The sequence below is a fragment of the Dendropsophus ebraccatus genome, chromosome 6, assembly GCF_027789765.1.
Source record: "Dendropsophus ebraccatus isolate aDenEbr1 chromosome 6, aDenEbr1.pat, whole genome shotgun sequence".
In the NCBI taxonomy this organism is placed as follows: domain Eukaryota; kingdom Metazoa; phylum Chordata; class Amphibia; order Anura; family Hylidae; genus Dendropsophus; species Dendropsophus ebraccatus.
Window position 1 is genome coordinate 30507428 of NC_091459.1, and position 23238 is coordinate 30530665.

Genomic DNA, 23238 nt, shown 5'->3' on the forward strand with positions numbered 1-23238 from the left:
ATGGGGGGCAGGCTGGCATCTCTATCAGACCTCTGTATGTGTATATGTATGGGGGGACAAGCTGGCATCTCTATTACACCCTATCTATCCGGCTGGCACACAGACCTCTCTCTCTCTCTCTCTCTCTCTCTCTCTCTCTCTCTCTATATATATATATATATGTGTGTATATGTATGGGGGGCAGGCTGGCATCTCTATCAGACCCTGTCTATCCGGCTGGCACACAGACCTCTCTCTATATATGTATATGTATGGGGGGCAGGCTGGCACACAGACCTCTATATATATGTATATATATATATATATATGTATATGTATGGGGGGCAGGCTGGCATCTCTATCAGACCTCTGTATGTGTATATGTATGGGGGACAGGCTGGCATCTCTATCAGACCTCTGTATGTGTATATGTATGGGGGACAGGCTGGCATCTCTATTACACCCTATCTATCCGGCTGGCACACAGACCTCTCTCTCTCTATATATATATTTATGTGTATATGTATGGGGGGCAGGCTGGCATCTCTATCAGACCCTGTCTATCCGGCTGGCACACAGACTTCTATATGTGAATAATAGGCGCTGTATATGTATGGGGGAGGCTGGCGCTGATACACAGACACCCGGTACCTGACTGGCACACAGCCCTCTCTATATATGTGTATCTGTATGGGGGGCAGGCTGGCACACAGCCCTCTCTATATATGTGTATATGTATGGGGGGGGGGCAGACTGGCACACAGCCCTCTCTATATATGTGTATATGTATGGGGGGGGGGCAGACTGGCACACAGCCCTCTCTATATATGTGTATATGTATGGGGGGGCAGACTGGCACACAGCCCTCTCTATATATGTGTATATGTATGGGGGGGGCAGACTGGCACACAGCTCTCTCTATATATGTGTATATGTATGGGGGGGGCAGACTGGCACACAGCGCTCTCTATATATGTGTATATGTATGGGGGGGGGGGGCAGACTGGCACACAGCCCGCTCTATATATGTGTATCTGTATGGGGGGCAGACTGGCACACAGCCCTCTCTATATATGTGTATCTGTATGGGGGGCAGGCTGGCACACTCTCTCTCTCTCTATATATGTGTATCTGTATGGGGGGCAGACTGGCACACAGCCCTCTCTATATATGTGTATCTGTATGGGGGGGCAGGCTGGCACACTCTCTCTCTCTATATATGTGTATATGTATGGGGGGGGGCAGGCTGGCACACAGCCCTCTCTATATATGTGTATCTGTATTGAAGGCAGGCTGGCACACAGCCCTCTCTATATATGTGTATCTGTATGGGGGGCAGGCTGGCACACAGCCCTCTCTATATATGTGTATATGTATGGGGGGCAGGCTGGCACACAGCCCTCTCTATATATGTGTATCTGTATGGGGGGCAGGCTGGCACACAGCCCTCTCTATATATGTGTATATGTATGGGGGGGGGGGCAGGCTGGCACACAGCCCTCTCTATATATGTGTATATGTATGGGGGGGGCAGACTGGCACACTCTCTCTCTCTATATATGTGTATCTGTATGGGGGGCAGACTGGCACACAGCCCTCTCTATATATGTGTATATGTATGGGGGGGGGCAGACTGGCACACAGACCTCTCTCTATATATATGTATCTGTATGGGGGGGGCAGACTGGCACACAGCCCTCTCTATATATGTGTATCTGTATGGGGGGCAGGCTGGCACACTCTCTCTCTCTATATATGTGTATCTGTATGGGGGGCAGGCTGGCACACAGCCCTCTCTATATATGTGTATCTGTATGGGGGGCAGGCTGGCACACTCTCTCTCTCTCTATCTCTCCACAGACACCGGCAGCTTATGACACCCGGTACCTGACTGGCACACAGCCCTCTCTATATATGTGTATCTGTATGGGGGGCAGGCTGGCACACAGCCCTCTCTATATATGTGTATATGTATGGGGGACAGGCTGGCACACTCTCTCTCTCTATATATGTGTATATGTATGGGGGGGGGGGCAGGCTGGCACACTCTCTCTCTCTATATATGTGTATCTGTATGGGGGGCAGGCTGGCACACAGCCCTCTCTATATATGTGTATCTGTATGGGGGGGGGGCAGGCTGGCACACAGCCCGCTCTATATATGTGTATATGTATGGGGGGCAGGCTGGCACACTCTCTCTCTCTATATATGTGTATCTGTATGGGGGGGGCAGGCTGGCACACAGCCCTCTCTATATATGTGTATATGTATGAGGGGCAGGCTGGCACACAGCCCTCTCTATATATGTGTATCTGTATGGGGGGCAGGCTGGCACACTCTCTCTCTCTATATATGTGTATATGTATGGGGGGGGGCAGACTGGCACACTCTCTCTCTCTATATATGTGTATCTGTATGGGGGGGGCAGGCTGGCACACAGCCCTCTCTATATATGTGTATATGTATGAGGGGCAGGCTGGCACACAGCCCTCTCTATATATGTGTATATGTATGGGGGACAGACTGGCACACTCTCTCTCTCTATCTCTCCACAGACACCGGCAGCTTATGACACCCGGTACCTGACTGGCACACAGCGCGGTTTGGCCGCCACATCCTGCGCCCCCCGGAGCTCGTGTTGGGGGGATGCGCGCTCCCCGTGCCCGCGCCGTGTCAGTGCGCGCCCCCGCCTCCTCCCTCCTCCAGGTCCCCCAGTCCTGTCTCTTCGCCTCAGTCCTGGCTGCAGCTTCTCGGATTGTGGATGAGGGAGAGATGGAGGCAGCGCCGACCTCTGGGAGCCGGGAGCCCGCGGACAGAGCCGTGCAGAGCCGCCTGTAGGAGGAGGTAAGCCCCCCGGGTCTGGGGCTGCTGGGGGGATTATAGACCGTGGCGTCGTACACACAGGGCTGCAATGCCACCTCTCCTCAGGATGGTGGGACCGGGCACAGTATAGGTCAGGTACCAGCACTAGCATTGGCCACAATCACATTACTATTGGCTTATGTGCATGGCTGCTATATCTGCACCTGCATGTAACCCTCATGCATGGAGACCATGGAAGCAGCCACCTCTGCAGAGGCAGATGGCACTGGCTGGTCATGGGAGATGGACCCACCTGTGCCAGTGTGGGCTGCTGTCCTACATGGTATGCCAGGTAGTGGACCTGTGTCTGTGCCAGGAGATGCCCTCCTCCTATCAGGTGCCCACCACTCATCTGTGCCCAGTCCCTGCACTGGTCATCATGGGCACCAAGCATTGCCAGCTCTGGCTGTTTATTGCCTCTCTGCATTTGGTTACTGTTCTGCATTGCTATCGTATAAGAATTTGACTTGGTTTATCTCACATTTTTATTTTATCTCACTAGTTTACATCCTATGTGCAAATATTCTGTTAAGGCAACAAGGTGTATAAATGGTACTATTAGAGATTGGAAACTAATGAATTCATAGGTGGCATCAGGATACCCATCTAATACGGGGGTAGTACTTGTGGTCGTCCTATATTATATAAAATAGCATAAAACATCACTTGGATGACGGTATTGTATATGAGGGTGAGGGGCGCTTACAATGAGCAAATCCTATGCAAGTCACAGCTTAAGTTGGTATATTTCCATCTGTGTGGGTGAGATGAGCAGTCAGCGCAGACAAATGGTTCAGTGAGTCTATAAAACACAGCAAAAACTATGCTCAGGACATGCCCTGTGCCCCAAACTAAAAGAGAACGTCCTTGAAGAGCTCCATGGACGTCTTATGAGGCTGGACCATATAGACTATATAGCGTTAGAAAGTAGGGGATCCATTAGTGTCACTTGCCACCATGGCACAATGTTATCTTTTCCTTCTAGCCAAGAGATGACGGACCTTCTGTCAATGACGCCTTTGTTAGTTGTGTTTGTTGTCGCCCTATTGTCCCCATTGGTACCAATTGATACTAAATGTGAATTGATCATTTTGTGGTAGACAATGAAGTTTTGTGAGTACAGACTCCTCTATGTATTGCAGCATAGACACTATTATTGCAACGTTATCTCATTTTATATTATTTATTATTATTATTATTATTTTATATTATTATTATTATTATTTTATATTATTATTTATATTATTTACTATATTGTCTTTTTCTTTGGGTAATCTCAGCATGCAGTTTCTGTCCCCTTCTATATGCGTTGAATCCCGTCCCCATTGGTGGTCTGGGTCACTGAGGATTGGCTCTCCCCTTATCCTCTCATGGTATTGGGGTTGTGCAGTTGCAGCATGCTGTCCATCTATATAGGTGCTGAAATACAAATCATTTCTGCAGATTTTTTTTTTAAGGCTGCAACTATATAAGAAGAAAGGATACAATTGAGTCTTTGAGTGTCTTGTGGTCCAGAGGGAAGTTACCGTTCTGTGTTTCCTAATGGTTTCTCTAGCTGCAACCTGCTTATATTCTATTTTGGCTTCAAAATAAAGTCTCCATTGTGCTCCGGGGAAGGAACATTAATTGCAATTTCTGCATTGGCATATTCACTGGCGACCGGTCCTGTGTATTAGTGGGTTACACAATGGGGGTTACACAGTGGGGGTCAGACTGTGACATAATGACATAGCAAGGTTTTACATTTAAAAAACAAATTCTTTAGTCTTAAACAGATCAAAATCAGTGTAACCGAAAACTAAGCGCTGGGGAGATTATATGTATATATATATATATATATATATATATATATATATATATATATATAGTGGTACCTTGGTTTAAGAGTAACTTGGCTTAAGAACGTTTTGGTTTAAGAGCTCACAGTTGTTCAAAATTGTGACTTGGTTTAAGAGCATTGCTTTGGTTTAAGAGGTCCCTGTACTGGGTGGGAGGGGGAGTGGGGGAGGGGCATGGTCTGCATAGCGGGGTCTACAGCTCTGTACTCTGACCCAGGAAGTCTCCCTCACCTTCCAAATCATAGCAGATCCACTTCAGGCTGGGGCTTACATCAGGGGACAGGACTGTGGAGGTAATATCTTCATAGCTGTAACCCCGGACAGAGAGTGCTGCATGTATGTGCCCACATCTGTCCTGCTCATTCCTTCATGCTCCCTGCAGTCTCTGTCAGCCCTTGTGTTTCCCATCCTCTCCATTACTGTACAGTAACTTATAATATCACATACTCTGCTGTTTCTGAATGTTTGTTTCGTTTGTTTTACATCTTATTCAGAATAATAAATCATTATTTTTGGGGCGTGGAACCAATTGCCTGCATTTCTATGATTTCTTATGGGAAAATTTGCTTTGGTTTAAGAGTGGATTTGAATAACAAGCACGGTCCCGGAACGAATTATGCTCGTAATCCAAGGCACCACTGTGTATATGTATATATATATATATATATATATATATATATATATATATATGTATATATATATTACACAATAATAGGCAGGTGGCTTTAATGTTATGGCTGATCAATGAATATACAGTAACCGGCCTAAATCTATTGAGAGGTCTTTAAAAAACAGCAACACACAATCCCAATGATTTAAAGATATGTATAATATATATATATATATATCTTTAAATCATTGGGATTGTGTGTTGTTGTTTTTTAAAGACCTCTCAATAGATTTAGGCCGGTTACTGTATATTCATTGATCAGCCATAACATTAAAGCCACCTGCCTATTATTGTGTTATATCTGAATATGCATCCCTATGTGCTCTGATACCTTCCTATCCCAGCCAGCAGTTTATGCTACAGTTGCTTTTCTGTGGGATCGGGCCAGACAGACTAGGCTTCCCTCCCACTATGTATCAGTGAGCACTGAACACCCATGACCCTGCTGCTGATTCACCATTTGTGCTTTCTTGGACCAATTATGATAAGAATTATCCGCTGTATATTGGGCAGACCCTAAAACACCTGCCATGTCGGAGACGCTTTGACCGAGTCACCTATCACAATTTGGCTCTTGTTAAAGTAGCTGAGATCCTTACACTTGTCAATTTTTCCTGCTTTCAACTCAACAACTTCAAGAACTGTTTAGTTTTTATTACAGCAAATACACACTGGTCCCCGGGGATGCTTGGAAAGTAGCATACATCTGTGCCCAGAAAACACCAGTCTGTCGCTAAATGTATTACATGCTTAGGATAAATTCCTCCCTATGTGTTCAGTGATTACGGGTATAAACAGTAAATAAACATTGGTCCATTGAGTACAACATAGATATACACAAAAGTTCCAGTAAATCCACCAGAGTTGGCTGCGTCCAGTGCTTGGATCCTTTAAGCCTCTTGTTTCTTTTAGAGTTGCAAGCACACAGCCACATAACTCAAAAAAATCTCCTGTCTTCCAGTACTTATCAGCTACTGTATGTCCTGCAGGAAAAGGTATTCTTTCCAGTCTAGAGACCAGGAGAGGTTTTCTGTTCAATCTTTTTATTGAAAATTTTTCAAAAGTATTTTAACAAATGCCCAATAAAACATGTATTTGTACAAAGCGCGGCATAGTAGGATACAATAAAGCTTATGGTTACATGTGAGATATAGTAACATAAAAGTCCGGTTAACTAGGACCATGGTGAAAGAGGAATAAACAGGAACATTAATATAAACTAAAACAGAACCATCTTCATTGTTCATGGGTCAGTTATTAGAGGGGTTAGCTCTTACGTAGTTATCATGGGTACATAGACTGTGGAAAGGTGTTAGTCACGCAAGTGATGTCAACGGTTTATCTGACATAATGGTGTTGCAAGTCACAATTAACAATGATATATTGGGAGTAGAGAGGAGAGGTTTATTTCTCCTGAATTGAAGTTATACATGAAAGTAGGGAGAAGTGACCCAAGGGCGCCATTTGTTTTCACATTTTTTATGCATAAATTGACCTTTCATTATTATGTCCTCATAAGTGAACGTTATATTAGTCATGTTTATTACTTCTGCTAGATTGGGGATTGTAGCAGATTTCCAGTATTTTGTAAGGGCCAATTTTCCTATAATAAGAAGTTGGCACAGTAGGGGTCTATGAATAGCTGAAATATTTTCCAAACCTAGGAATAATAATACTAATTGAGGGGTCCATGTAAACGAACATGGAATTACACTCATAATTAGACTTTTGAGCTGAGACCAGTATGGTTGTATCAATGGGCAGGCCCAAAGAATATGGAATATAGAGCCCTTGCTTCCACAGCCTCTCCAACAAAGGTCAGATGAACCGGGAAAAATTTTTGCAATGCGTTCAGGAGTATAATACCATCGTAGAGATGTTTTCAAAGCTGCCTCAACATGAGATATGCAATGAAAAGTACGATGTATCAAACTAAATGCCTTTTTCCAAGAGGTATCAGAAAAGGTCATCCCCAAATCAGATTCCCAGGCTTTTTGTAAGTAGTTTTTGTTAAATAAGGAATATGCACAAAAACTGTCGTATAGAGGCCTTAACCCCTTTTGATTTGTCATAAAGTATTGGAAAATAGACTTATCTATAAAAGTATGTAGGAATTTATGGCCTTGTAGAAGATGCCTTATTTGAAGGAATTTATGGAAGTCTAAAGAAGGCAAGGAAAACTCTCTTTGTAAATCTATAAATGAGCGTATAATATTATCTTTGTACAATTGGGATACTTTGGTTATACCTCTGTCTATCCATAGTGAAATGTCTAACTTAGGTAATTGTACAGCTAGGAAGGACAGGGGAATAAAACTTTTGGGTAATAAGGATTTAACCCCTGTTTGTTTGTGATAGTTTTTCCATATAAGTAAAGATGTATTAACTAGGGGATTAGAGCAGGCTGGTTTAGGGCTTTTCCAAAAAGGTGTCAACAACAGATGCTGTAGTTTAAGTGGTGATATTGATGCTTCTTCAGCCTGTTCCCAAGGCATTTCGCTTCTATTTTTCCACCAGTGTTTAAGTTGCGATAAAATTGTTGCCATGTAGTAACCCCTGATGTTTGGGACTCCCAATCCCCCTACTGATCTATGTTTAAATAATATGTGAGCTGCGAACCAGGAGAGGTTTTCTATGGAAATTTGCTGCAGCTCTGGACAGTTCCTTTCATCAACAGAGGTGGCACCAGAGAGCTCTGTGTCAGACTGGAAAGAATACACCACTTCCTGCAGGATGTACAGCAGCTGATAAGACTTGCAGCAGCTGGAAGACTTGCCATTTTTTTTAATAGAAGTAAAATATAAATCTTTGGCACTTTCTGACACCAGTTGATCGGACAGAAAATATTTTTTGGTGAACTACCCTTTTTAGTTCCAGTACATTATAAACATTAGTTTGTAGTAATACATAATATGATTTTAGGCGGACGTTGTGGGCGCATTTACTAATTCTTATTCCTCACATTGTGTCTCCTCGGGCATAGTGCCCGTCAGGTACACACTATTATAACGCAGCAATTTTTCAAAATGTTAATGTTTGGAGATTTCGTTTCCAAATCAGGGGGCGTGGCTAATGTTTGCTTTGAATTTATTTTGCAACTGGACTGTGTGCACCAAAATAGTAAATAAGACAAAATAAAACACCTTGCACAATGCAGTCAGCATGTCAAACAATAGTAAATTCCTTCCATTGACCGAAATACAGGCTGAGGCTATGTTCACACAACGTATATCTTCGTAAAATCCTGGCTGTTGTACAACGGCCGCGATTATTACAAAAATATATGTTGCTTCTCCGTCTATGGGATCCCGGCCGGAGCATATACACATAGTACAGCATAGTATGCACAAACAGCTGACATGTCAGTTTTCTGCTGCCGCTATTCAATGAATAGCGGCCGCAGAAACCCATGTCAGTGCACACTGTGGAACGAGCCGCTCGCTCCATAGCGTGCAGTGGAGAGCTCTGATGCGGGCGCACATGGAAAAGTGGCGGAAAAGATCATCCAGCCGGTACTGCTGTACCGCCCAGGATGATCTTTTTCAGAGACCGGCCGTTCCATGGCCCAGCCGGGTCACAGAACGGCCAGTCTCTTACGTTGTATGAACATGGCCTGACAATGTGAATAGCTACATGACGTACAGAATATATAGATGGTAGAGCTGTAAATATCCATGACCATCCCTGAACATCCTCATGTAACAGAGTTTATTATGGGGAAGACAAAAGGTCAAATTTATTCTTCTGTCATATTGGATAATCTATCGTTTTAATTTGACAACTAGCTTTCACCACCATCCTCTGGATCCCCGACTGTAAGCACTAGCCATCCTAGAGTGAAGAGCTCTAGTTATTATGATCTTATACTCCTGTTATTGTTACATTTTTGTATTTTTCAGACTTATCCCTTTTACACAGGATGATTTTATCGTGCAAAAAATTGCAGGCAACGATCAAAAAAATTTTGTGTGTCAGTGATCGTTGATTTATCGTCTTTTTACACGTTGCGATAATTCGCTCAATCTATCGTTCAACGATTTTGAAGTAACGATTCTGTTTTTAACCCAATCAGCGTTAAGACGGAGATATAAATCTTTCGAAAAATCGTTATTACAGTCGCTTTAACATCGCTTAAGGCCATCACACACAGGGTAAATCTTTAAAAGATTGTTTAGACGAATAGATCTGCAAATTATCAGCGAACGACCAGCGATGATTTGAACACATGAAAGATCACGATGAACAATTTCTCGCTCATCGCTTGATCGCTAGCTGTGTTTACTAGAGCCGATTATCGCTGAAATTCGATCGTTATTGTGAAAATTTGAACGATAATCGCTCTGTGTAAAATGACCATTAGATCTGACCCTAAAATCGTTAATCGTTCGCTAATCGATTGCTGTAATTCCACATTCGTTTGCTGTAATTCCGCACTCGTTCACTAATCTTTCAGTGTAATTCCAAATTGTTTCATCTTTTGCTGGGATCAGATGGAGTAAACGATCATAGTAACGATTGCTATAACGTTTGTAACTAACGACTATCATTCCGTGTAATATGGTCAATGATTTCAGGTTAACGATAAACAATCTAATTTGCAATTGTCGATCGTTAATCGCTAAAAATCACTTTATCTAATAGAACTCTTAGGATGTAGTCACACATGGCAGATTTTCTGCAGAGTAAAATCTGAAGCATACAGTATGTACCCATTGTGATTGCACCCTTAAAGGGAACCTGTCACCCCCTGTGCCGGGGTGAAGGCCGCCCGACCCCCCGCTAGAGCCCCAGATACTTACCCCATCTTGCCAAGTCCCGCTCCTGGAGCCGGTATAGATGAGTCCGATGCCCATAGAGAATAAATGGAGCTGTCATTCTCTGAGGGCGTCGTACTCATCTCTGCAGCACGCACGCTGGGCTTCCGACAAGGATATCTCCATCCCGGGACCGGCTCCAGGAGTGGGACTTGGCGATATGGGGTAAGTATAAGGGTCTCTAGCGGGTGGTCGGGCGGCCTTCACCCCGACACGGGCGGTGACAGGTTCCCTTTAAGCCCGTATTACACATAGTAATTATTTTTTAAAGATTCGCTATAACAATCGATCACTAGTGAAAACTAGCAATTTTGTAGCAAACGATTCTGAGGTTATTACATTCACCGATTACTGTCATGAACAATCGTTTTTACATCATTATATGGTCGCTCCTTCGAACAACCCACACAACATGTTTTATCGACAAACGATTTATTACACAAACAAATATGCAAACGATCGGTTAGCTACCAACGATAATTTTTCAACAAGTCGAAAGAGAGAAAATGAACGACTTTTCATTTATCTCATTTTCGATCGTTATTGCCAATTTCTAAACAATAATCGCTAATGTAATAGGGCCTTAAATTTGCTCCCAAAAAACCAAAGTGTTTAATATACATATATAAACAAAAGCTATGGAAAGTCTGCAGCATATCCACCCTGTGTGAACATACCCTTACACTATTAATTCATGATTGCATATCATTGGTATACAGAGATAGTCATTTTCTTATATTTCTGTATAAAATGATCACTTATAGACATTTTTTTCAGGAAATCTTTGCCTGCTCAGATTCGCCAAAATCCGCTCCTCTGTAGGTAAAGTGCTACCAATTAAGGCAATAAGTCATCTATTTCTTTGAAGACGCTATTATTAAAGCTAACTGGAAGGAGCTGTCATGAAAATTATTGGTTCATTTGTCAAACTAGCGCTGAAAAGAAACTATCATTTCTACATACTGTGTATGTTTGAACAATACAATGCTACTTTCATAGGGCTCATATCTTTTATGTTGAATGGGTCTTTGACTTCTAGATTGTCAGTTCAATTGGGTACTGTTTAAGGCTAGGGCTGCACCAGATTTCTTGGAGCAAAGGCCCTATTACGCAAAACGATTATTGGCCATATCGGCCGTTATGGGCGATTATCGTCTTGTGTAATAGAAGACAGCGATGAGCCGACATGAACGCTGTCGGCTGATTGTTGTCTGTCGTTGTCAGCAATTGTTTGTGCAGCAATGATAGAATACACAGCTTTGGCCTGAGCTCTAAATCCTGTCATGGCTGCCACTAAGGAAGTCTTCGGTGAAGTTGGTGAGTGACATAATTTTCTTGTAAGTGTGGATGCTTAATGTTACTTGAAGGATAACGGTGAGAAGGTTTCATGTTGTTATTAATCACACCAAGATTTATAGTTATAGTCGCTGAGGACAACCCAGTAGGTTATACAAATCCCCTATAGTGCCCGGGACTCTGAGGAGGAAGGTATGTGCGTTACCTTCCTCCCTGGAGCCAGTCCCGTACTGTTAGTCAGAGTATTCTTCGCTGCAGTGAACTGTTTTTTTTTTTTTTCCTCCCGCGTCATCGGCCTGCTCCTTCTAATGATATTCAATGGAGCTGGTGGGCTGGGTGACACTGTGGGAGTGGGGCAGTGCTCGTAACAGTGCACCGGAATGAAGATTACTCCGACTAACAGCACAGGACGGGTGCCAAGGAGGAAGATAACATACATACCTTCCTCCTCAGCGTCCTAGGCGCTATAGGGGGCTATCAGCAGGTTACACTCGTCTAAACTGCTGATAGTTCCCCTTTAACTGAAGATGAGTTGATGCTTCATCAGTATACTATCAAATACCTGTATCTGAATCTAGAAGGTATCTTTTATGTATTTTTTTTTTATTATTTGGGTACAGGTCAGTGATAGTGGTGCTTTCTTTTCTTTTTTGCTATATCCTGGTATATAAAGGTTTGTTTACTTTTATGTATATAAAAGTGACATATTTGTTTCATTGGTGTACAATAGACGTATATCTAGGGCCCACCTCATTCCATGTACACTTCTTTCAGGAATCACTCCAGAACAGCCTGCTACTGCAGGGACACCTCTGGTGTAGGGGCTGCCTTTGCTCTAGTCCCAACTTGAGGCCCTATTCCACGGGCCGACTGACAGGAGCAAACCAGCACTATTAGCGCTCGTTTGCTACTCGTTCCCCGCTCGCTGCTGCCGCTATTACACGCGGCAGCAGCGAGCGGGTGAGTCTGGGGGGGGGCGCTGTGGGGGGGATGCCCGGGTGATCACTGATCGTCCGGGCAGTCCATAGGATACAGCGGCGTCTGCTGGCCACGCTCCTATTCCAAGGAGCGACAGCAGCAGATCGTTGCTGTATCAGTCATTTGTTTTTCAACATGTTGAAAAACAAACAACTGCAACGATCAGCTGACATGAACAATGTCGGCTGATCGTTGCTGTCAATTCCACGGGACGATTATCGGCCGTAACGGCGGATATCGGCCCAATATGACCGATAATCTTTCCGCGCAATAGGGCCTTTAGGCCTTGACCTGGTTCATAACAATGACATAGTGGTTAACCACTTCGAAGCATCACAGGATCAACTGACTGAGTCCAACCTTACACTTATGGAACAGACTGGGTTGCTTTTCACTACCTCAGTAAGGGTGGCATTACACTGGACGATTTTTCGGCGATTACCAATAAATGATCTCAAACGACCGCTGTGACAAACGATCTTAAAGCGTTCATTCTATTACACAGGATGATGATTGTTACTTACAGTCATTCTTGCGCTCGTCCTTTCCTGGCTGATAGACCAGGCAACGACCGAATGACGTGTTATTACACCGAATGATGTTCGAAGGATTTGTGAACGATCAATGATGAAAATCCAGATTCTACCAGACTCTAAAGTCCAGATTCTAACAAACGATCAAACAATTCTCGTTGGTCGTTTTGTCATTGTCTGCTATTACACAAAATGATTATCATTTAAATCCAAATGATCTAACAATTTTTCAAATGAAAATTGTCCCGTGTAATACGGCCCTTAGTCCTATGAAGCCTGTGACCTGAGACCTTAGTATTTAAGCTATGCAATAGGTATATATAACTTATAGCTTCTCATTGCTCACTTTTGACATGGTGGCAAAACACATCTATTTATGGACCCATCCTAGGCCAACAGCTTCGGGACCCCCCATCCCTGACCATGTGATCACAGGTTCTGTACACAGAGGAAAGTTATTGGAGGACACATCTGTAATTTTCCTTGGACTTTTCTCAAATTTTATGGCCAAGTTTAAATTAAGAAGGAACTTGGGATTCATGAAGAACTGTAAATCCACGTAGATCATTTCTTTAACCTTCCTGCTAGCGAAGATTTGTAATGAATTAGAATTGATTGACATCTGACAATCAAGAAACCCAATAAAATGAACTTTATGTTTTAACAATACTCAAAGGGGCAAGAATTGACTTGGTTCTTGATGATATATATTTCTGTCCTTATGATTAGAGGTAACTTATGAGCTGAACAGTAATTTGGAGTATGTTCCAGACATGGCAGTAGAGAAAACTAGTAAATTGGAAGCCAAAGGGGAATAAAAACTCAATGGCCATTGGTTTTCATTAATTAAAGATCATGAGAAAATAGGGGAGAAGATGAAGACTTTCAACCAGAACTGGGGTACCACATTTGAGACTGTGCAAAAAAATTAGATTTCAAGGGAACCTGTCACCAAGACAATGCTATCTGCTCTATCACCATCATGTTATAGATCAGGAAGAACTGAACTGTAACTTATTGATTGAAATCCCTGATCATCCCTGATCCCTGATCATTCTGGACTGGACTCTTTAGCATGGAAAGATTAGAGATAATCAATAAATTACAAATTATACTGAATCTTTTCCCATAAAGATATATATCAATCTGCTCAGTTCCTTCTACTCTATAACATGATGCCAATAGCTTAGGTAGCAGTTTCATGGTGACGAGTTCCCTTTAAAATCATTGTAACCCTTAAGAGGGTGTATTAAATGCAGCAGGAAGAGACATTTTGGATTCAGAAAGTGTCTTTATCGCTTTCCCTTGAAAAAAGAACATAGAATGCTGGTTGGTGGCACAAAAAAAGTTGACAGAAAATTCAGACTAGTGTTTTTTTCGGTTTTGTTTTTTTTGTTGCTATTTTTGTTTTTTGCTGTTTTGCTGGTCAGGACGACCACACTTGGCTATAAAAATTATCGACCAGAGGAGAAGCAGGATAATTGCAGTTGTTATGACTGTAAATGGTTCTGTTAGTGGTAATCCTGGTGTAATCCTTCAGAGATTTGCTGATTGCCATACACAATTATATACTTGTGAGGTTATCTATTGCAGTGTAGCTCTAGAAGATCACCTTGAGTAATTCACTTTCCCAAAGTTATTGGAAAAGCAGAGGGAGTAGTTTGACGTCCCCGTCATACAAGAGGAACTGGGATAAACATTACATTCAACATGTAAGAATGCTGCCCCAAGTACTGGCTTTCTTTCATTTAGGCTATGTTCACATTACGTAAACACCCGGCCGTTCCGTTACCCCAGCCGGGTCAGGGAACGGCCGGTCTCAGCCCGGATCATCCTGACTTTTCCAGCCGTGGAGCTCTCACTGAATTCCAGCCGCAGACAACTGACATGTCAGTTTTTTTCATTGCCGCATGGGATCCTGACCGGAGAGCATACGATGTGTGTACGCTCCGGCCGGGATCACATTGAAAATAAGGCTATGTTCCACCCTCAAAACTACGGCCGTAGTTTTACATATGTGAACATAGCCTTAAACTGTACAGAAGGTATGAAGGGATAATGGTAAAGGGTTATTCCCTCCAAAATTATTTTTGCATTAATATGTTGCCCACCTATAGCTTTCGATCTTTCCAATATGAATTTATTATGGATTCTACACAGTTTTGCTGTTATCTAGGTTCATTCACCCCCACTGAACGCATAGAATGAAATCTCGGTCCAACGTGTCTCCACTCCCTGCTCCTGGCCCCCACCCTCCGTGTTGGGATCTAGTGTCCTCCGTCTCTTCAATGGGATGGGTTAGCGCTTTTAACCCTGCCCACTGAAGTCTCCCTCTGTGACAGCAGCCCATCCCCAGGTCACCTGTGGCACACCTCCCACCCCCCCCCCACAACCCGCACCCTGTTTACCCCCTCCGCACTCACCTGCGGCACCCCTACTGGCACTCTAAACACATTTTCAAACAGGGAGAAAAATTCACAAACCGAAATATTAAGTCATTAAACCCAAAACTAAATCAAAGTTGGATCAAGTTTGCCATTAGCAAAAGTTGTTTGAATTGCTAATTTCAGTTATAATTATATAATCGTTTTGGGGGTTTTTTTAGTCTATGAGGCAGAATTTTTTTTTGCTGTGATCTGTAATTTTAATTGGTATCATGCTAAAAATTTTCTGGATGTGATGTGACCAAAAATCAGCAATTTTGCACTTTGTGCAATGTGATAGTTGTGATATTTCTCAAAATATTACACACAGTGCTAACAAATATGTTTATTGTTATTTTTGTTTATAAAATTGGAAAAGGGGGGTGATTTCAACTTTTATTATGTGAGGGGATTTTTTAGTAATTAAAAAAACTTTTTTTACACTAATATGTAATAGTCCCCCTAGGGGACTCCTATGAGCGATACACCAATTGCTAATAAGGATCAATGCAGTACATATGTACTGCATTGATCTATGTAATCAGGGAATGTTTATTAGGGGCTGCCACTAAACCATCACGGAGGCCTATTTAACAGCATTTAAATGCTAACGCTTTTTCTGTCCAGGCATGATGGGAATTGTAGTTTTGCAACAGCTTAAAGGCCGAAGGTTTCCCATCCCTCATCTAAAATGTAGGGTTCAAAAAAATTTTGGGACTAATTCTACTATGAGGATGGATAAAATGTTTAAATAACGTATGCTACAGACCTGAAATCAGCATTAATGTTACAGTACTGATGATTCTATTTGTAGCTTAATATCAAAAGGCAAAATGGGGCAGACATATTGTGCCTTGTGCCCTTTCCTTTATGCATCGCGAGCTGCAGAAAGCTCAAATGTCACATTGAGAACAAATGGTATAGCAGAAAATGAGTGTGTTATTATAATAGCCTCGGTCCAGAAATGCTGCACTTCTGATTAAATACTGATTACATACTTATGCAGGAAATCACTTTACCACATAGCGAAAAAGAGATTGAACATCAGTGCTGCTTATTTATCATAATGTGAGATCTCAAGACGCCAACGGGAAGAGCTGATCCTAGAGGTCGCAGCTCAGGGAGGAGCAGTTAGTTTATATTGTCCTGTCTATGTATGGAACTATAAGGCCTAGGCTACTGTATGTACATCACATGTAGTTTCCTCTAGGCTCACACACCAATGTGACAATGGTAACATACTCTTTTCTTTGGAAGCTAATTTTGATCACATTTTTAACACAGAGTTAGAGAATAACAGGTATTCAGTATCCTTAATTAAAGAGACTCTAGTGACAGCATAAAATAGTGACAGAAAAGCTGAACAGAATGATGCATCACTTACATTGTCTTGTGCAGCTGATCCAGAGATATCCTCCTGAATAACATGGACAATAAGTAGTTCTTTCCATTATGTGCATGAGCCTAGTAGCCTCGATATTCATGAGAAGCTGAACGCTCCACCCACCAGCTGCTGATTGGCAGGTATCTATACATGCTGTATATAGGCAGTCAATTATCAATCAGCAGTTGGAGGGCGGGGGAGAGGTGTGGCAAGAATCCTTTTCTCCTGCATATTAGGAGAACAGCTGAACAGTATGATGTAAGTAATACACTGATCTGTTCTGTCACTAGTTTATGCTGCCCTTATTTAAAGTGGCATAAACCTAATGACAGATTCCCTTTAACCTGATAAAATGAAATTGCCTATTGTATCATTTACTTTTAATGCTATAAAAAAAAACAGTCAGCACTGATAGTACATGTTAAAACAAGATAAGTTATTTTAGGTAAGCTATAAGAAAACCATCTAGTTCATCCATAATGTGAATGCATTGAAGAGGATTCACAAGATTCAAGAAATTAAGAATATAAACCAGTTATATGGTGTAAAGTCAACCTGGCTCAGTTCCCCCTAGCAACCAATCAGATTCCACTTTTCATTCCTCACAGACTCTTTGGAAAATGAAAGGTGGAATCTGATTGGTTGCTAGGGGAAACTGAGCCAGGTTTACTTTACACCATGTATGATAAATTCCCCCCCCTTATGTCTATATACACCCATATACATACTAAATATTGCCTGAACTATTAAATTATCAAAGTCCTGATGCACGGTAAATGGTGTAAGTGCCAAAAAATGCCAAAGCACAAAATTGCTGATTTTTAGTCACATCAAGTCCAGAAAAGTAAAAACAAAGTGATTAAAAAGTCACATATGCGCAAGCAAGATACTGATAAAAAAGAAAAGATCATGGCTCAAAAGGTAACACCTCACCTGGCCCCATAGGATAGTAATAGAGCAATTTCAAAAACATGTATTTTTTTTAAGTTTTTAATTTTTTTAAAGTTGTCAAATAAAATAAGTTATGTAAGTTACCTATTGTAATCATACTGACTTGAAGAACATAGATTACATGCCAGTTTTGCCATAGGGCAAACGGCATAAACACGATAAACCCCCCCCCCAATGAATTTTTTTTTTTTCAAAGTCACAGCGCAAATAACTTTTTTCCGGTTTCACATCAAATTTTATTAATGTGGGTCTGTAGGTAAAAAAAATCCAAGCACTATGGCGGGGCAGCGCACTGATTGGCTGAGCGCCAGGCGACGCCGGGAGCCCCAGTAGCAAGCCAGAGCAGAGATCCCGTAAATTACCTATGTGTGTGAGATAGGCTTAAACGATCACAAAACGATTGCATAACGATTTTTCCGTACGATGTATCGTTCCGTCTAAACGCTGATCGTTATAAAAAAACATTGTTCATTCAAAATCGTTAATTGTGTGATCGGGCGAAATTATCGCTCCGTGTAAAAGTACCATTACTCTGCTTGGAGCTTGGCTTGCAAATGACTGTCAATCAATCAAGCAGGTTCAGGTATGGGAAGGGGAGCAAGGAGGCTTTTCAGCATGCAACAGATCTGGAGCTTGGGAAAGACTCTCTGACACTGTGCACTGCTGAACAAAAGTGTTTTTCTATGTTCTGGAAGTACAGATAGATATATGAAAGGTACAATATGTCTCCTTGACCTAACAGCTATCTAACAGTGTCATCAATTTGGAAAGTAAATTGCAGATGACAGATTTCCTTTAAATTTGCAGTGGATATTATATATCATTTATCATATTATCTGGTCATAGATGTTAGTAAAAGATTCAATTATGTTACTGTAGTTCTATTTTTCTCATTCTTAAGACCTTACTTAACCCAGAAAGACAAGAAAACCATCACAAAACCACATGTACTTGAACTGATGCCAAAGGAATACCAGGGAAACAAAGCCACATGAGAAGAGCCCGAAATAACTATACATTAGCTCCTGATTAAAGATCCACATTCACATGAAGACTACATTTATCACGTCTGTGACAGCAGGGTGAGAATAGTGAGACACGTAAGGTATGATAAGCCTATTTATATACAGAATGTATACAAAATACTGGAGCGATGACGTGGATCAGAAGATATTATCCATCAGAACCACATGCTGGTGTATTGTACATAGCAATGTATATCCTACAGGGAAAAGAGAACCATAAGACTTACCATAAAAATTCTTCAATGTTATGTTGCCTGTGCACTGGGTGTGCTGTAAAATACCTCCAAGAAGCTTCTGTCCTCTACACAGAAAGTGACCTCCCAGCTTCCAGCAGTTGGCCCTTATATGTACCAACTTGCTGTAAAATTAATTTTTTTTTATTTAGGATTAACAGTTTTCAATAGAGTTCTCAATTCGCAAAGTTTTCCACTAGCTGTAGTCTCCTTCCACCAAATATTATTGCAGTATATTCCCACTGATCACAATGAACGACCAATAGACTTGTACAGTACATACACTGAAGGACCTGCGAACGATTAACAACACATGAGCGACTTCTGGTTAGTCGTTTGATCATTGTTCGCAATCACATGGAAAGATTATCTATAAAATTCAGATAATATAACGTTTTTCCGCACTATAATCTGTAAGGCTAAGCAGCCTCAGTAAATCTACCTGACCTATATAGAAATAAAAAATAAACAAGCCATATTTACCCCCATCACAATTTTTACAACTATTGAGTATCGAGAACCCAGTTCCATTTTAAATAATTGAGATTTCCAAAAGAAAAATTCATTAAGATTTAGGCTATGTTCACACTACGTAAGTTCCGCAGAAATAACGGACATTGTTACATTGGCCTCAATTGCCTCAACTGCGGTACTTATGTAGTGCTGCAGGCTGAGGGAATCCCGTCTGGAGTGTATACACATAGGGGGACATGTATTAAGGTGCGTATCGGCGGAAAGTGCTGATTTGCGTATTATTTTATTCGCAAATGGCCGATTTGCAAATAAAATATTTGCATATCGGCACTTTCCGCCGGGTACGCCGGGGGGCGGGGTGGGGAGGGGGCGGGACGCGGACTCAGAGTCCGCGCGATTTATCTTTTGCTCCGGCAAAAGATACGCCGAAAACCTACTCCACCTTTCGGGTGGCTTAGGTTTTCTGCCGTGCGCACCGACGTGCGCGGGATTTATGTAGAGGCAGTATGCCTCTACATAAATCTCCGTAGCGCCGGAGATGCGAGGACATTTTTAAGTCCGGCGTAAAAAACGTCGGACTTAATAAATGTCCCCCATAGTATATACTCCGCCCAGGATCCCTAGCGGCGCCATAGAAAACTGACATGTCAGTTTTCTGCAGCCGCTATTCAGTGAATAGCGGCCGCAGAAAACCTTGTCAGTGCACATTATGGAGTGAGCGGCTCCGGGCGCATGCTCCATTGTGTGCTGTGGAGAGTTCTGATGCAGGGGCGCCAGGATGCACCCACATCAGAACTCAGTGGTGCCTAAGATCATCCGGCCGGTACTGCAGTACCGGCCAGGATGATTTTTTCTGAGACCGGCCGGGTCACGGAACAGCCGGTCTCCTACTATGTGTGACCATAGTATGGGGGGGAAAAAAGTAGTTTATAAAGTGTGATACCTGCAAATAGGTGGAAAAACATGGTACCGTAATGTAAATTTTAAGGGGGAGAAAATTAAATTGGGTTCTTTTTCATTTACTTTCTTTTTTCCTTTACAGAAGTGTTGGAAATCTAGCGCAGGAAATAATTTACTAAAGATGTAGCATTATGCAATGTATGACCTCTAGGGGTCTCACTACTTATAACCTGCCCTAGAAGTGTTGCTGTTGTTTAAAAAACTTTTGACGTTTCTATGGCATCTCAAAAGTTGTTGTTTTTTTTCAAATGACAGTTACACTTTAACTTGTAAGTGTCTCGAAAGTTATTTGGGTTTGCCAGAGACCAGAGATATGCGAAGCAGCTGGAGCGTCGCGAATTTTGGGTCAAATTCGTAGCTAAAGTACTGGGACTAGGGATTATAGTTAATCCCTTTCTTCCACCCAGTGACGCTCCAGACAACATGTGTGGTCGCCATATTGTTGTTTTTTTTGCGAATTTCCTTAACGAATTGGCAGAAATTTGCTTTGCAGAACAAAGCAAATTGATGGCCCGATTCACAGCAAATTTTGATTTGCCGATTCACCTCGCTCATCTCTAATCAGGACCTGTTAGAAGAGATTTTTTATACAGATCAGTCATGGGTGAAGCAATTACAACTCAGAGGTCTTCTCAAAGTCACATATGTAATGACAATTAATATCTCCATACAATCAAATTAAAAAACTTTTACTAACCACAGTCTGTGGAACCATCTAGAAGAAGAACCAACATAACATAAAAGGTTTCAGGTGTGATTTATTCTTTTTAGAGAAAGTAGTTTTTTTTTTATAGGAACCATTTTATTATTGTACATTTTCCCCCTAATATATGTGTCAAAAAGGTAACAATCAAAATATTATGCCTACAGAATAGCTAAAAAACAAATGTTCATATGCATGTTCCCAGATTTGCCGCTTTTTTAAAAAAAAAAATTTAATTGACCTTTTTTATTCCAATAGCAAAGGTGTTAAAACGTTAATTAATTACATTACATTTTATTTACAAAAGCCAACGCTGTTCTCATCGTTCCTGCTGAGGTCTGAGGCACAAACTCCAGGGTCCGAATGTTATTTGCAACTAGTATTTTGGTATAGGAGCTATTTTTTTTTCTTTTTGTATATAAGTTAGAGGGCTTATTATACAAAAGTATCAAAATGTATATGATAAAACCAATACAAATGTCATGCTACATGATTCTGAAGAATAGGTGAAGGATAACGGTATCTTTACACAGGGAGATAATTGCAGTTATGACTACTGCTCTTTATATACCCAGATGCCTACTGCAACTGGTACTAACATTCATTCCATCATTCATTTCCCAATTTGCATTATGTTGGCAAAGCATCCTTTGTTAACATGGAGAGTTGTGATGTCAGTTACCAAGCATTCCTCTGATGTGATCCGCCGACAAATGCTCACTCATCCCCCTCAGCCCCTCCTCTCTCCATAAGCTTGTATGGGTGAGGCCCTACTCACTATGCTGTTGACAGCTTTCCATTAGTGATGAGCAGATAAGAAGTCTGTGTGTTAGGGGGGGGGGACAAACTTGTGAATACAGAAAAGGGGGGTGATTTAAATTTTTATTATGGCATGGATTTGTTTATATTTAAAAAAAAAAAAAAAAAAAAAACAAACTTGCAGATAGGCTGAAGCAATCCCAGATGTCAGACAGCACGGGAAGCATCACAGAAGCCTCAGGCAACATGTAGAACAGGTCAGCTTTCCTGCAATCTTGCTGCGGGGAGACGATCCGCACCACTAAACCACCACTGAGGAATGCTACAGCTATTTAAATGCGCTGTTTTGATAACAACATCTAAATGGTTAAAGAACAACTCTGGCCAAAATCTGTTTTTTTAATATATTATTTCATAAGCAAAGTTAGACAAATTCATAATATACACTATTTATAAGAAATTGACATACTGTATATTGCTATTTCCCTTAGTTTAGTAGTTCAGAGAGGCTTCAATGACTCTAAAAAAAAAAAGTGATGTCACGACCCGGTGTATACCATAAGTGTCCAGCAGGGAGCGCAGTATATGTAGACATTACATGTAAAAGTAAAAGAGCCCTTCCTATGCTTTCAGCACAAAATTTAGCTACCCGGTTGCCCCTAGCTAGCCCCAATTCTGAGGTGACACTTTCCCTTTGAATGGGTTGAACTGGTTGTCATTTGATGGTTTAACCAGAATCCTGACAGTGTCACCAACAACTAGTGAACGTATTCTCACTTAGAACTTCACCCCAGCAAAGCTACTTCGGATTTACAGAGTCTTTTACTTTACAGCACTATCACCAATGGTTGATAAGATTTGTATTACTTGTCGCTGAAACGAGTAAAAAAAAAGTTAAAAACATTATATTTCATGTCTATAGAATAATTAGAATCCTGGCGCCATAGAAGAAATATTTGACAGTTGATTAATATTGTTTGACGCTATTAACAGTCAAAAGTTCTGTCTTTTTTTTTTTTTTTTTGTGCTGACACATTTTTAAGCCTGTGCAGAATGGCGAAAATAACTCCGGATAGACATATTCCTTTCTGACAGTCTTATTCTTATGACAGTTACACGAAAGAGTGAGGCTAGTGCAGAGCAAGGGGTAGGAGCTGGCTTTCTTTCAAGGTTTTGACACATCTCAAGGAATGATTAACTCTTCCTAAGTTCAGTACACTTGTGAGGTGGCGTGGCAAAAAGGTATGATTCACAAAGTTATACTTGCTGTGGTCATGATATATACTGAAAGGAGATACTGGTGTTGCAGTCACCACTATTAAGATTAATAGACTCAGGAGTGGTTTACAATAGGTC

The 23238-nt window shown here is 41.6% G+C and overlaps 1 protein-coding gene across 1 annotated transcript in view; it reads left to right on the plus strand.

Annotated features, from left to right (window-relative positions):
- Nucleotides 1-2744: 2744 nt before the first annotated feature.
- The window catches only part of FUT9 (fucosyltransferase 9), a 116991-nt gene continuing 96497 nt past the window's right edge, over nt 2745-23238 (plus strand). Inside the window, exon 1 of the mRNA XM_069973579.1 lies at nt 2745-2823. The gene's annotated coding sequence lies outside the window, so the exon portion shown is untranslated. The remainder of the gene's footprint in view (nt 2824-23238) is intronic.